This window comes from Schistocerca nitens, chromosome 1 (assembly GCF_023898315.1).
Source record: "Schistocerca nitens isolate TAMUIC-IGC-003100 chromosome 1, iqSchNite1.1, whole genome shotgun sequence".
NCBI lineage: Eukaryota > Metazoa > Arthropoda > Insecta > Orthoptera > Acrididae > Schistocerca > Schistocerca nitens.
In genome coordinates this window covers 689,665,344-689,682,414 of record NC_064614.1, presented here as the reverse complement: position 1 = coordinate 689,682,414, position 17,071 = coordinate 689,665,344, and positions in this window count along the sequence as shown.

Here is a 17,071-nt window from a genome sequence, read left to right as displayed (position 1 = left end):
GGAGGAACAATAGATATTTTAGCAGGTGTTAATACAGAAGAATTGCATAAAAAATTCCAAATAAATGCGTCCACTTTTTATTGAGTACAGAGATACAGCTGTTAGTACGTAACCCTAACAAACTCAAAGCAAAGGCAAATGAGGACGTTCAGAGTTGATTTTCAAAACTTCCCCCACCAACTTCAATGCACATTTGAGTTCTCTTGATAACACCACGTGTAGTTCTTCTGATGTCGTCTTTGCGTTCTTTTATGAGGACTGCACTATTCATAATCCGAACGATCAAATCGGCTCTTGGGTTTACTTTTTCATTGTAGACTTCGCATTTAACCATCCCCGCAGGCAAAAATCCAAAGCGATAAGGCCCAGCGACCTTGAAGGCCAAGAAAAGTTCCCATATCTACTGATCCATCTTACAGGAAATATTAGGTTTGGATACTGTGTCACCTGACGACTAGAATGTGCAGGAGCCCCGTCATGTTGAAGGAACATACGCATCCTTGTAGCCAAATGAAACTCTTCCAATAACACTGGAAGCTCATTTTCAAGGAACTGTAGACAACAGGGTGCCGTAAGGACCAACATACGAAACGAAAATGCGTTGAACCCATCTATATGTACGCAATAAAAATTGGACACAAGATATATGGCTTTTTTCTGCAATTTGTCTATACTACCACCTCCTACAATATTTACTATTCCTCCTGAAACATCCTGTATGATTATTTGGCTCTCGACGGGTAATCGAAAGTTTTCAGTGCTAGACGCCCGTCATCGTCGGAACCATCACGGGAATACAATGTATCCGCGAGCGAGTGGAGACTCGAACTCGGATTGTGGTTAAGGGCGAATCCCAAGCGCATGGTTACTAACAATTGGAAGCGCAAACTTAATGTCATCGGAACCTTGTTGAAGGACAACGACATGCGATCGTTAGACCGACTGCAGAAAGTTAAGTTTATAAATACATACATACTTAGCAAAATATATCATGTCGCAGCAGTCTTACCGATATCGCAGGTCACTGCACATAAAATATTAGCTGTAGGCTCTTGGTATGTGTGGAAACAAAATATCTTCAAAGTATCCTTCCACACGGCGACATTGCAGAGGCAATGACTTGTAGAGGCAGAGGACTTGGAATTGAAGACGTGCTTTTAAACTAATACATGCTACTAAGACAGGCGTCACGAAACTTCTGTTCCTCTCCTTAGATCCTGGGGATAGGAACGCTCCTGTTAATGTAGCATGCCAGCCTAGATTACGTCCGAAAGTATTATGGCGATTGGAGCTGTATAAGACTTCCGCCAGCACAAACCAACACTAGAACCGTCTATGATTATTATATTACCAGACATCGTCTTCACAAACTAATTTCGGTAAATTAACCTACAAAAGACTGGAGGAACGTCAGGAAAAATATCAACAATAAAATTCTACCAACTAGAGTCAATGCTGTATGGTGCGACGTTGTAAACGAAACCATACCCACAGCGGAACGATTATGGAAAATCAAATTGAGACCATCTCCATACTGCCACAAATGTCGGCTGGTAGAAACTGTAGCGCTCATGTTCTTATGTGAAAACAGAATCAGAATTTGGAACTGGACTGAGAAGAAATTAGCACAGAACAGCAAGAAGTCAGATACCGATAACTGAAGCTTTACAATCCGACTGGAAATGTTGCCCGTCCGCAAAGAATAACAGTTATTCGTGGTATCTGGGATCGTTTGGGTTTTACGTCGTAACAAGCAAAACTTAGAACTTAGAAGAGTACATGTTTTATGACGAAGAAGAACATTTTGAGCTGAAGAAGAATAGCAAATATAAGGAATGGTATCAAATTTTTTTATCTATTGCTTTATGTGGGCTACAAAAAGGGGGACGTTTTTTTTTATTAGAAGCAGAATACTATTCTTTCACTTTTTTTATTTCTGGAATATTCTTTTACGTTGGTTCTAAGATCAGAACTGTTCTAATTTGGCAAAACCCATCCGGCTCCGAAATTTCTTTTATTTGTTGAAAATTATATGGCTTCCTTACAGACCTCATATGCATCCAGTGCATAATAACCTAAATTGTGAACATATTGCTGAATGACACGTTTGTTACGTGTTTTTCCGTCACCCTTTTCACTGTGATAGTTATGTTCTACAAGGAACGCACGCCATTGGAGGCGGCAACTGTAATTTATTTTACCTTAAGTACTACTTCAAATTAAAGGAATATATGGGTGCAAACATGGAATACATGGGATTGATGCAGCTGCTCAGTGACAGGTATGGGGCAAGCATTGTGGCGAGGCCTCGGATCTGCGACACCTGCCTTCTTTGCCTTCGCCTACCTGGTGCTGAAAGTCTTCTCAAACTATAAAAAGAAATTAATAATAGTGCAGTGATCAGCACTTCTGTCTAGTAAGCAGGAGGTCCAGGTTCGAAGCCCAGACGTCACAAAATTTAATCAACGCGCTGTGGCAGTGTGGGCGTCGGTCCTTCGATATTTAAGATGCAATTGCTTTTTGAGGCAGCACAGGAGATTTGCGAACATTTGTCTTGCCATCAATGCAACGGGACTTCAACGGCATCCAACCCTTAGTCATTGCTTTGTGCCGGCGATAACCCATGTCATATATATGCGAATCAGATTGTAGTTCATATTTAGTCAAATAACGGATGGTCAGCATACAAGTATGCCGGCCGGGGTGGCCGAGTGTTTCTAGGCGCTACAGTCTGGAACCGCGTGACCGCTACGGTCGCAGGTTCGAATCCTGTCTCGGGCATGGGTGTGTCTGATGTCCTTAGGTTAGTTAGGTTTAAGTAGTTCTAAGTTCTAGCGGACTGATAACCTCAGAAGTTAAGTCCCATAGTGGTCAGAGCCATTTGAACCATTTTTTAAGTATATAGTAGTATTTACGAACAGTAGAAGCAGGATTGCAGCGAACTGGTCACTTAACCAAATGCAACATAGAGTACCTGTGTAATGAGTCATTCCAGCTGCATAGCTGAGGGTAATATTTGCTAAGCAATTCATTGCAGAATTAATGTAATACCCGCACGATGACCTCTGTAGTCATACTGTATCATTAGCAGCTCGCGAATGGTGTAGTATGTTCGTAAAATTGTATTACTCAAGCTGAGGATAAATAAAGAGAAGCGACGACGCTACAGCACTATCTTTACTTAAGTAGGTAGTCAGCGCTAAATTATGTGCGCCAACATTAACGTTACTGTAAGCAGTTTGACAGCATAACACCACCACAACTACTGACAACCTGAACCATTATCATCACGCAGTTGTAACTCGCAGTGATTACAAGTTGCTGATGTTTGTCAAGAATAGCGGAAAGCGCCTCTGAAGTTCCATTTGCATTACGACTAGGACACAGAGAATCCTAAATAACAGTAATAGGTCACCCAGCGAAGAAAAGAGTCGACGTATTGCCTCAAGTTCTTGCAGTTTGCAGTTCCCGATGGTTTCACACTAACGGGTTCTTTTGGCTGTCGGGATACTCATATTGGAATTATGAAAGTGTAATTGCTAGAACGCTCAACTACCTTAATAACACCTCATTCTGGATTGAGTACGACTCGGAAAGCGACGTTGATTTGACGTTTCCATCCATCTCCTGACGGCTTACTGAATGAAGTCTGAAGCGCACGCACAGTTGTGTTGCCTGCCGCATGGTTTCTGTGAAGTGTTGTGGCAGCTGGCAGTCATTGCTGAATACAGACATGTGCAAATATCCTCACTGCTTCAGGGGAACTCGTCTTTGTTGCATTTTTTTCCGTACCGTAATTAGCACGATAAGATAATGCGGGTAGCGGGTAGGTCGGGGAAGAATGCCAGTGTGCACTCGGTGTGCTTGCCGGGGGGTCTCGTCCGTAATGTGGAGGAGGCCCTTCCGGCAGCTATTGAACGCACTGGGTGTGACCGGCTGCAGATAGTAGCACATGTCGGAACGAATGACGCCTGCCGCTTGGGTTCTGAGGCCATCCTTGGTTCCTTCCGGCGGCTGGCTGATTTGGTGAAGACAACCAGCATCGCACGCGGAGTGCAAGCTGAGCTTAATATCTGCAGCATAGTGCCCAGAGTCGATCGCGGTCCTCTGGTTTGGAGCCGTGTGGAGGGTCTAAACCAGAGGCTCAGACGACTCTGCGACTATAATGGTTGCAAATTCATCGACCTCCGTTATTGGGTGGAGAACTGTAGGGCCCCCCTAGACAGGTCAGGCGTGCACTACACACCGGAAGCAGCTACTAGGGTAGCAGAGTACGTGTGGCGTGCACACGGGGGTTTTTTAGGTTAGAGGGACCCCCCCTTGGGCGAAACGATAAAATACCTGACGGCTTACCAGAGAGAACATCAGCATCGTTGATAAAGAACGTCCGTCCTCAGAGACCAAAAACAGGAAAAGTTAACGTAATATTGGTAAACTGCAGGAGTATCCAGGGCAAGGTTCCTGAATTAGTATCGCTTATTGAAGGAAATAGTGCGCATATAGTATTAGGAACGGAAAGTTGGTTAAAACCGGAAGTGAACAGTAACGAAATCCTAGACACAGAATGGAATATATACCGCAAGGATAGGATAAACGCCAATGGTGGAGGAGTATTTATAGCAGTAAAGAATTCAATAATATCCAGTGAAGTTATTAGCGAATGCGAATGTGAAATAATCTGGGTTAAGTTAAGTATCAAAGGTGGGTCAGATATGATAGTCGGATGCTTCTATAGACCACCTGCATCAGCAACCGTAGTAGTTGAGCGCCTCAGAGAGAACCTGCAGAACGTCGTGAAGAAGTTTCGTGATCATACTATTGTAATAGGGGGAGACTTCAATCTACCAGGTATAGAATGGGATAGTCACACAATCAGAACTGGAGCCAGGGACAGAGACTCTTGTGACATTATCCTGACTGCCTTGTCCGAGAATTACTTCGAGCAGATAGTTAGAGAACCAACTCGTGAAGCTAACGTTTTAGACCTCATAGCAACAAATAGACCGGAACTTTTCGACTCCGTGAATGTAGAAGAGGGTATCAGTGATCATAAGTCAGTGGTTGCATCAATGACTACAAGTGTAATAAGAAATGCCAAGAAAGGAAGGAAAATATATTTGCTTAACAAGAGTGATAGGGCACAAATCGCAGAATATCTGAGTGACCACCATCAAACGTTCATTTCTGAGGAAGAGGATGTGGAACAAAAATGGAAAAAATTCAGAAACATCGTCCAGTACGCCTTAGACAAGTTCGTACCGACTAAGGTCCAAAGCGAGGGGAAAGATCCACCGTGGTATAACAATCATGTACGAAAGGTACTACGGAAACAAAGAAAGCTTCATCATAGGTTTAAGAGTAGTCGAATCATAGCTGATAAGGAAAAGCTGAACGAAGCGAAAAAGAGCGTAAAGAGAGCAATGAGAGAAGCATTCAACGAATTCGAACATAAAACATTGGCAAACAATCTAAAAAAGAACCCTAAAAAGTTTTGGTCATATGTAAAATCGGTAAGCGGATCTAAATCCCCTATTCAGTCACTCGTTGACCACGATGGCACCGAAACAGAGGACGACCGAAGAAAGGCAGAAATACTGAATTCAGTGTTCCGAAACTGTTTCACTGCGGAAAATCGTAACACGGTCCCTGACTTCAGCCGTCGCACGGACGCCAAAATGGAAAATATTGAAATAAACGATATCGGAATTGAAAAACAACTGCTATCACTTAGTAGCGGAAAAGCATCCGGACCAGACGAGATACCCGTAAGATTCTACAGTGATTATGCTAAAGAACTTGCCCCCTTTCTATCAGCAATTTATCGTAGATCTCTGGAAGAACGTAAAGTACCTAGCGACTGGAAGAAAGCGCAGGTCGTTCCCATTTTCAAGAAGGGTCATAAATCAGATGCGAATAATTATAGGCCTATTTCGCTTACGTCAATCTGTTGTAGAATAATGGAACATGTTTTATGTTCTCGTATTATGACGTTCTTAGATAATACAAATCTCCTTCATCATAACCAACATGGATTCCGCAAACAGAGATCATGTGAAACTCAGCTCGCCCTATTTGTCCAAGAAATTCACAGTGCCGTAGACACTGGCGAGCAGATTGATGCCGTATTCCTGGACTTCAGGAAGGCATTTGATACGGTTCCGCACTTACGTTTAGTGAAAAAAATACGAGCTTACGGAATATCGGACCAGGTTTGTGATTGGATTCAGGATTTCCTAGAAGAAAGAACACAACATGTCATTCTTAACGGTTCAAAATCTGCAGATGTAGAGGTAATTTCGGGAGTACCGCAAGGAAGCGTGATAGGACCTTTATTGTTTACAATATACATAAATGACTTAGTTGACAACATCGGTAGCTCCGTGAGGCTATTTGCAGATGACACGGTTGTCTACAAGAAAGTAGCAACATCAGAAGACTCGTACGTACTCCAGGAAGACCTGCAGAGGATTAATGAATGGTGCGACAGCTGGCAGCTTTCCCTAAACGTAGATAAATGTAATATAATGCGCATACATAGGGGCAGAAATCCATTCCAGTACGATTATGCCATAGGTGGTAAATCATTGGAAGCGGTAACGACCGTAAAATACTTAGGAGTTACTATCCGGAGCGATCTGAAGTGGAATGATCACATAAAACAAATAGTGGGAAAAGCAGGCGCCAGGTTGAGATTCATAGGAAGAATTCTAAGAAAATGTGACTCATCGACGAAAGAAGTAGCTTACAAAACGCTTGTTCGTCCGATTCTTGAGTATTGCTCATCAGTATGGGACCCTTACCAGGTTGGATTAATAGAAGAGATAGACATGATCCAGCGAAAAGCAGCGCGATTCGTCATGGGGACATTTAGTCAGCGCGAGAGCGTTACGGAGATGCTGAACAAGCTCCAGTGGCGGACACTTCAAGAAAGGCGTTACGCAATACGGAGAGGTTTATTATCGAAATTACGAGAGAGCACATTCCGGGAAGAGATGGGCAACATATTACTACCGCCCACATATATCTCGCGTAATGATCACAACGAAAAGATCCGAGAAATTAGAGCAAATACGGAGACTTACAAGCAGTCGTTCTTCCCACGCACAATTCGTGAATGGAACAGGGAAGGGGGGATCAGATAGTGGTACAATAAGTACCCTCCGCCACACACCGTAAGGTGGCTCGCGGAGTATAGATGTAGATGTAGATGTAGATTCTGCTGAAGAACTTGATGCCCACAAGTCCTTAAATAAGAATCTCCTAGCGAGAGTAAGGCATGAAAGGAAACAGCCTGTTGGACAAAAGGATGGACAGCTCCCTGTTTTTGCGTTTCCGATAGCGCCTACGATAAGAATCTGGTGTCATACTATGCTTCAGAACCCTAAACTACTTATTTTTTTACTTCATACTAAAACAAACGTTGTGATATGAGAAGAGATAATGACTTAAAGACTTCTCAGGAACTTTAGTTTTTCGTGTTTATTTTCTCACTTCATACTAAAACAAGGGCGTTAATATGAGAAGAGGAAATGAAATATGCGCTTCCAAGACATAATATTTCCTTGTGTGCTACTACTGCATACATGAAAACCCTGCAGTTAATTTTTGTATGTTGGATAAATTTTAATACCACCTCACATTCCTTTCTGATAAGGTTCCTGTTTTCGTGGGATTCAAATAGAGTGGACATTTCATCACTGGTTGATATTCTGATGACTAATGACATGATACCCGTTGCAATTGCTCCATGGCACCTGTGAGTAGAGTCTCACGTTGGTTACTATAAGAACACGCAGGCAGTGATATCCGCTCACTGCTGTCAGAGCCAAGGTGATTTCCTTGTGTTTATGGCGAAGCGTCTGCTGCAGTGTCCACGCTCAGCCAGCATAAACAAAGCGCGGCGGCATTGGGCACTGCTAATCGCTGTACTTGTCGCGAGCCTCGACAACAAGAGCGCACTGTCTCTGCTAACGATACTATGGAGTTAATACATCTTACTTAACGTAATACGCAGGACGTGGGTTGCGTAAAAATTCAGTTTCATCGCATTAAAATACTTTACAGTCATATTTGATGCAATATTTATTGTTGGTTGTCTCTCTAATGTTAGTAGTATTGATTCAGATTGTGCGTGAACACGAAAACACACACACACACACACACACACACACACGCGCGCACAAACAGTCATTGATTCCAGTGAGGGTGACAACTACTGTGTGTTGAACAACACATGCACCAGTCAATTCCTCAGTTGGCGTCGAGTGGATGAGATTTTTCAATTACCTTGCATTGCAAGAATTGTAAGGAGGAGACTGAAAGTAAATGGACTTTTATGCTAAAGAGCTGCGACAAAGCAAAGGTTGACCGATTATCAGAAAATTGTCCACATGGGTTTTGTGGACTATGCTTTTAGTAACCAACCGACCAACGTCCATTACGTAAGATTTCTCGCAGGCGTAGGGGCATTGATTTCATTAAGTTGTCGACAGTGTAGCGTGATGGTTTACTTCCCACCATACGATTTCTATATTCGTCCAAAGGTCGCTTGCATTTGTAGGTCCACATGGCAATGACCTTGTTACTTCTACCCACATATTCTCTATCTGGCTGATGTTCGGCGATCGTGCAACAAACGGCAACAGCTTTATCCTCTCTTGGCCCTGAAACCAATCTCGCACTGCTCTGCTATGATGGATGGGGCTCTGCTCCTGTAAATAAACTGTTATCTCGTTAGTTCATATATTTATATTTAAATAACGTGTTTGTAATAAGCACATTGGATTATTATTTTCCACAATGTTTAAGAATTCAGGCCCTGTCATAGATATCTACGAGTAGATTCAACAGTCCGATTAAGAATGTGATTTACCCAGCCTATCATATGATGAGGGTCGTAGTCGAATATCCACATTAAGACTGACTGACTGAATCCGATTAGAACGATCTGGTATCGAAATGAAACTACAGAAATCGTATAATTTGAACGATTGTATTGCAACAATGCTGCGCACATAAATTCCTATGATGGAGTAACAGGTAGCAACTGTCTAAGATAAAGTGAGAAATATGTCTACTAGCAGCAATGTAACGTAATTATAACCCATATTTATGTGATGGAAATACTGAATCGAACAATACACATCTATTTCAGTGGTTCGAAGATACACCATATCGGATTTGCTGATTACATAATGACAACAATAATAATAATAATAATAATAATAATAATCCAGTGTGGCGGATAGGGGAAACCCTCCCCCATATGGGTGGTACCGAGGAAATCAAATACTTGGGATGAACCAAATACTAACACAATCCTGAACGGCTACTCAATGCGTTGAGTGAAAATCACCGCTACTCTGGTCACCGTCTGTCAGCTCAATGAGCTCTGCTGAAAATATTTGGTTGCAAAGGCTTCAACACCCTATGGTCCTGTCCGGTCCTGGAATCACCCAGGCCAAACCAACGAGACACAAACAAACATGAACTATGAAAGCAAAGTCAACATTACCCCAGGTGGTACACAACCCGCCTGTCGACAGGCGGCAGTCGGATTTTCGGATTCTGGGGAGTCCAGGTTAGCACGGCAGAGAATATCGAAGATCTCTGGTAAATTTCCCTATTAGCAGAAAACATGCACTTGAAAACTAAACATCGATACATTGCTCCAAACACGAAAACTAAATAATCTCACATAAGAAATCGACCGACAAAAAATTCTCACCCTTGCTCTTCAAGAACCACGACTAACTGACAATGAATCCTTGCATTACGGAAACCATTGAATCTTCAAGAGCAAAATACAACAAAAGGTAGCGAAAGGCGTACCAATCTTTGGCACTGAATTTCTCGAACACAGATCTATCATCAACTCTGTCAAAGAAATCACACCCATCAACAATGAAATGGTTCAAATGGCTCTGAGCACTATGGGACTTAACAGTGGAGGTCATCAGTCCCCTAGAACTTAAACCTAACTAACCTAAGGACATCACACACATCCATGCCCGAAGCAGGATTCGAACCTGCGACCGTAGCAGTCGCGCGGTTCCGGACTGAAGCGCCTAGAACCGCTCGGCCACCGCGGCCTGACCATCAACAACCGACTTATGACTATGCCCATTAAGAGCCCCAGTAAAAAATATAAACTCATCAATGCACATGTCCCCACCAACATCGAAAATAAGAAAAACACAGAAAATGTCGAAAAATTCTGGAACAAACTCAAAATACTATGAGCAAAATTCACCAAGATGACGTGAAAATACTAATGGGAGACTTCAACTCTCTATTTGGGACAGAAAAAACCTGTAGAAAAATCATTGGTACAAATTCAACACACCGAAACGTTTAGACCAACGGCACATGTCTGACTGACATTTGCCAACAATTGAACCTCAAAAGGATGTCTTCCCACTTTAGGAAAAAACCAGTTCTGAGGTGACATGCTTGGCTACCAGGTGCAAGCTGCTTTCGTTCGCCTTTCGAGACTCGCTGAAAGCCAGATTTTTAATTCTTTTGTAGCAGAGCAACAAGCAGGCAGATACAAACTCAATAAGGGAATCGTAAGACAACGCTCGAGCAAAATTGGTCTTGCTACTTTCAAAAACCCTTACAAGGGGAGGCCACCAATTGTGAAATTCAGATTCGATTCATATTGCGCATAATAAAAGCTCATAGCCAGAGGTGTAATGTGGCAAAGCACCAAGATGCACTTCTCAAACATTGTCGAGAAAATCAACAGTTAAAAGAAACCGTTGCGGTGAAATACTCTCTACGATTTGTAACTTACTACAGCGTCGTGACGCAGCGGTAAGCGCTCGGGTTTGTAATCCGAAGGTCGCCGGATCGAATCTCGCGCCATGCAACTTTTTTTTTTTAGTATTTGTTATTTGTAATTAATATATATATATAAAATTCCCGGCAATCAGTTGCAACAATTATGCATATAATAAGTTGTTGAAAGTCGTTTGTCGTGGAAAAACTGGCGACTTCGAACATAATTGTGTTTTCTGCAAACAAAGTTGTATTTCACAAATGTTATTAACTGTCTTCATAATGTTTACACGTGTAGTTAACGGAAGACGTAGAAACGATATTCCGAAACGAATACGTACAGTGTAAGTCAAACGTTCGAATTAGAGACCCCATGATATATATATATATATATATATATATATATATATATATATATATTTGAATTACAAAATACAAATACTAAAAAAAATTGCATGGCACGACATTCGATCCGGCGACCTTTTACTTACGAATCCAAGCACTTACCGCTGAGTCACGACGCTATAGGAAGTTATACATCGTAGAGAGTATTTCACCACAACGGTTTCTATTAACTGTCGATTTTCTCGACAACGGCTGAGAAGTGCATCTTGGTGCTTTGCCACATTACACCTCTGGCCATGAGCTTTTATTATGCGCAGTATGATTCGAATCTGAATTTCACAATTGGCGGCCTCCCCTTGTTAGTGTCAGAACGAAAACCTTACGGTACTGCCAAATTCAGAATGCCACTTTTGTTTTCTACCTACATATTTTTTGTTGTCGTGAATACGTAATTTTATCTATGAAATGACACATTTTCATAATACTTGCGAATGATACACGAAATGAAGTAAATACAGATCTTTTCGATGTCAAAAGTCGGTAATATCCTACTAATTCGCGTTAAAATAGGATCAATCGTCTTATAGGCACTTAATGTTTTATTAAGATAGACTGCTGTCGTGTTGTTACTGTAGTAAGCTGAATTTAATTTGTATTAGTACAGTGAATATTTTAATTAAATTTTCCATTAGTTTACTAAACGCATCAGTAACCGCCAAAGAGAAATTAATCAGGAGCACAGTTTTCTTTCACGATATCTAAAACAATCTGACAATGCTAATGTTGTTTACAAATTCTACGCCCGTAGAAACCCACTAGTTCTAACGATGTCATTAAACCAGTGTAGTTTTAAGAGTATTTTCGTCTAGAAATTAATTGCCTTGACGGTTGATCGATCAAGAGCGGGAAAGGTGAATTTTTACGAATATATGACGAGAGGGACATGTGCTTGAGAGAGGACTTCCCTATCAATACAAATGCCTGAGAGACGACTTTACTATCAATCTCCTGGACAGTTTTGTGTCTCAAATCAACAGAGTGCGTCATCATGCAGTAGCACAGGTGATGTAGTTTTGTTGCTCGATTTCCTTACGCTGCCACCAAAAGGTGTCTTAGTTGTTGGCAACAAATTCCAGCTGTGTTGCACACACCCCGTGGCGCAGAATTCGTAGCCCAAAACACACTTTTGGAGCTATCAGATGTAAAATATTATGTTCACACTACTTTGGCCGGCCGAAGTGGCCGTGCGGTTAAAGGCGCTGCAGTCTGGAACCGCAAGACCGCTACGGTCGCAGGTTCGAATCCTGCCTCGGGCATGGATGTTTGTGATGTCCTTAGGTAAGTTCGGTTTAACTAGTTCTAAGTACTAGGGGACTAATGACCTCAGCAGTTGAGTCCCAGAGTGCTCAGAGCCATTTGAACCATTTGAACACTACTCTTTGCTCGAGTTTACGTCTTTTGGTGGGGCTCAGCCTTTCATTTCTTCTTAGGAAGTTAACGATAAAGGCATCATAACACGTCACCAACAACAGTACTGCATACGAATGCTCAATGAGCGACCTGATGACGTTCAATAATAGTCACTCCATGATTTTTGTTGTTTCGAATTAGAGCATGCAGTACTCCTACGCCAGACTTCTGAACTTTGCCTGTTGATTGCAAATGTCGCATGATGGTGAAATGGTAATCTATCACATGTATCAGTAGTCGAGACTTCCTTAATGTGGAAAATCATTCATGCCAGAACGATCTTTGTTGAAACAAGAATATCTTTTTCTGGCGTAATTTTCCCAAAAGCACTCGCTCCACACACAGTTCAAATCTTTCTAGTTGCCTCCTCTGCATTCACCCCTCTGTTATACCAAAAGTAAACGTTGTGTTGCAGATGTTACACCTTCTTCCACTTGCGACTCAATTTTACAATGCTTAACCGTAGTTCATGATTTTCAAGTATGCAAAATGCAATGCTTAACTGCAACATGATAACTAGAACTTCAAATTCGAAAATGACATTTAAAACATATACTGACAGCGTCGCGCCGCGTTCACATGGGCGGCGCCGGATTTCATGCGGTGGGTGGCGTCTGGCCGGTGGCCGGTAGCCGGTGCAGCGCGAGGAAACGCTCGAGCGTAAGCTGTTATGATCGCGACGCAGCCACGAGCTGTCCTGCGGAATTGTTTCTGGAATAATTGTTATTGCTGGTGGGTAGAATGTCAAGCGAATTATCTTCGATGTTCAATCAGACTCATAACTTTATACGAGGGCCGAAATGTAGTAAAAAAAAGAAAACAATATACATTTAGGTGGACGCGAACAGGCGACTATCAGTTTAGAATGCGCGACTATTACCGCTAGACCACGGGCTCACACAGTGCGAGCACACATCGGAAGTAGACTACACTTTCTCCTAACACTTCCGCATCTTACGGTGTTGCCAGATTGTGCAGATGGCCGGACTTAGAGTTGTCAGGGGCGGCCAGTTTTATTGGCCACCTTAAGTGAACGACTCGGATTTAGTCTCTGTGGCGGCCGGCCGGCGGCCAGTTTTTATGTCTAAGACTGTACATTACCATGAGGGGTGAGGTAAGCGTACACACGTGGTTTTCGTTTTCAATTACGAAGTGGAATAGAGTGTGTCCCACTGGAAACGCGTCGAGCCGGCCGAAGTGGCCGTGCGGTTCTAGGTGCTGCAGTCTGGAACCGCGAGACCGCTACGGTCGCAGGTTCGAATCCTGCCTTGGGCGTGGATGTGTGTGATGTCCTTAGGTTAGTTAGGTTTAAGTAGTTCTAAGTTCTAGGGGACTAATGACCTCAGCAGTTGAATCCCATAGTGCTCAGAGCCATTTGAACCATTTTGAAACGTGTCGACGTATGTGGTATCAGCATGATGGTCCACCTGCACATTCCGCAATTAACACTAGGCTGACCCTTGACAGGATGTTCGACGGGCGTTTCATAGGACGTGGAGGACGCATAAATTGGCCAGCCCGTTCTCCTGATCTTACACCTCAGGACTTCTTTCTGTGGGGTACGTTAAAGGAGAATGTGTACCGTGATGTGCCTACAACCCCAGAGGATATGAAACAACGTATTGTGGCAGCCTGCGGCGACATTACACCAGATGTACTGCGGCATGTACGACATTCATTACGCCAGAGATTGCACTTGTGTGCAGCAAATGATAGCCACCTCATTGAACATCTATTGGCCTGACATGTCGGGACACACTCTATTCCACTACGTAATTGAAAACGGAAACCACGTGTGTATGTGTACCTCACCCCTCATGGTAATGTACATGTGCGTTAGTGAAAAAGACCAATAAAAAGGTGTTAGCATGTGGACGTAATGTGCTGTTCCAGTCTCTTCTGTACCTAAGGTCCATCACCGTTCCCTTTGGATCCCTACGTAATTCGGTGCTCTCCGATACAGACGATCGAACAGCGGAGGAGTGGTACTCAAGCGTCAACTTTAGGTTACAATATCTCTAGATGTAATCAACATTTTACAATGCAACAAACGGCACTGATCACGTATTTGTTTATATGTTCCGATGTGCTAACAAAACTAACGGGGTTCCATTGAAAAAAACGTAGGTTTGTGTTAAAAAACATACTTCCGTGCATTTTTTTACGGATTGTGTTAACCAATTACACTAGCCCCTCTCCTCACGTTCGGTCTGTGGAATCGATTCGTCAGTATTTGATGTGGTTTACGAAATATATCCAGCGGTAATGTTAGGTGAATCACCCTGTATATAGGCATGACACGAATTAAGTAACGCACTGGGTTGACTCAGGTCCGAAAATTTTTATAGCTGATCAGAATTAATCAATCGGTTAGTAAAACTTTTGTGATCCATGACTGGATTTATAACAAAACGAATGCTTCCTGCGTAGCTCTGAAATCTTGTTGCGAATATGGCGCAGCTAACGCTTCCTACCTTTGCTCCATCACTAATTGCCCCTCTATTGGTGGTGTGTCAAACTCTCGTACACCGTGCTTAACAAATGAAGTTTGTTCTGATGGTAGTATGTCTGCGTGGGTGTAAATTTCTTCAGGTCAATTTGTAGAAGAAGTAACTGAATTACTGAAGCAGTAAGTGAGACCTATGGCAATCGCTGATGAGCGAAAATGCGAGCTGAGGACATCGGCAGCAACAGGCGCAGTAAGTGAGATCTATGGCAGTCGTAGGTAAATGAAAATGCGGGCTGCGGACATCAGTGGCAACAGGCTGTTTCCACCCCACTGCCAGATCTGGAACTGCGCGCAGCCGCTGTAACACATTGTACTGCCGCCCGTAGCCTGTAGCAGATTTCGGCGGAGTTTATCTGCGCACGTGGGCAACTACCATCTGGCCTGCATGCTCCGATATATCGACAGATCGACCTGTGGCACACCACAGCGGAAGGCCGCGTCTCTCTGGACAACGGGCAAGGCAGCACGGCTGGGGCCTAGGGAATGCACACTGTACAAATACTTGCTTGTCGCTGCCTGATGATAACTCAGAGCTCTCCCTTGCTTTCAGGGAGCTAACTTCACAATGGTACGTTATCCTGGTACTCAAGTTCTGCACGAGACTAGCTTGGTGACCAGTATTTGCGCACTCGGACATCGTAGCGCGGTGTCTTAAGTATCAACAGTACAAAACTGCCTGCAACGAAATTTCTTCCAGTGCATATTTTCAATAAGAAATAGACGTGAAAGAGAGGGAGTTTGGCAACACTATTTTCTCACGTGGGCCAAGTATCTTCATCCAGTAAGGAATGCTCTCTGTGCTAACCAGTTAGCACAGAGAGTAGAATTTTGCGTCATAATACTCGGTTCCTTGTGTAGGTGTTATTTTTTTAAATTTATATTTTTAGGACTTCGTGATATAGTCTGCCCCTTCTCAATCGCTATACAGCGTTTACAGCAGTTCTTATACAAAGAAATGTAATTATTTAGTAGTACTACGGAAATGAGAGTGTAACGGTTTACACCATCTCATTTTTAAAGACATATTTTGGTTTCGAATATTTACTGCTTTCACTTCCACATGTTACATTCCTCCATGCTTTCTCGTCCATTGTCAGTGTTCTTTTTAATACGGTTGAAGCGCCTCAGGAGCAACAGTTCATTTCAATGAATGAAGCGTTTACACGTGCTTTCACTGACTGTAAACATGGGGAAACTGGTAGTGTGCTTACATGCTGCTTTTGTAACTGTGCATGAAGAGTTAAAAAAAAAGTTCGAATGTGTGTGAAATCTTATGGGACCTAACTGCTAAGGTCATCAGTCCCTAAGCGTACACACTACTTAACCTAAATTATCCTAAAGACAAACACACACACACCCATGCCCGAGGGAGGACTCGAACCTCCGCCGGGACCAGCCGCACAGTCCATGACTGCAGCGCCTCAGACCGATGGACTAATCCCCCGCGGCCATGCAGAGTTCTGAGAAGCGTGATTCAGGGAGTTGCCAAATGTTTGTAGGTGTATTGTGTTCACTTTGAGTATCTTCTGTGTAGACTAAGTACGTTTTGTAAAACTCAAGCTGGTACTGATAGTGTATTGAAAATAATGCAATTGGCGTTTAACATTTCGTCACTGATAAGTTTTCTACTTATTTTTGTCGTATGATAGGTAATTTATTTTTAATTTATTATTACTCTTAATGAGCATTGCTCACAGGTCTGACCAATGATTCTCATTGCCGTGGCGCCCTAGACATGAGGCACTGATGGCACCGCGCACAACTTATTCACTGTCCGTGTTGCAGTGAGCTCAGCCCCTACAGTGCAGACGACATGGAACTTTGCAACCCCGGAACTCTGCGGCCAGACCAGCACAGGGCATCAACAGTGCTCTGGTCAGGGCACCGGGTGGCGTGCGTGGTGGCGGTAGGCGTCGATGGCTAACCACACCTCTTCATGTATCCGCCATGTCATATGCCAAAAATAGG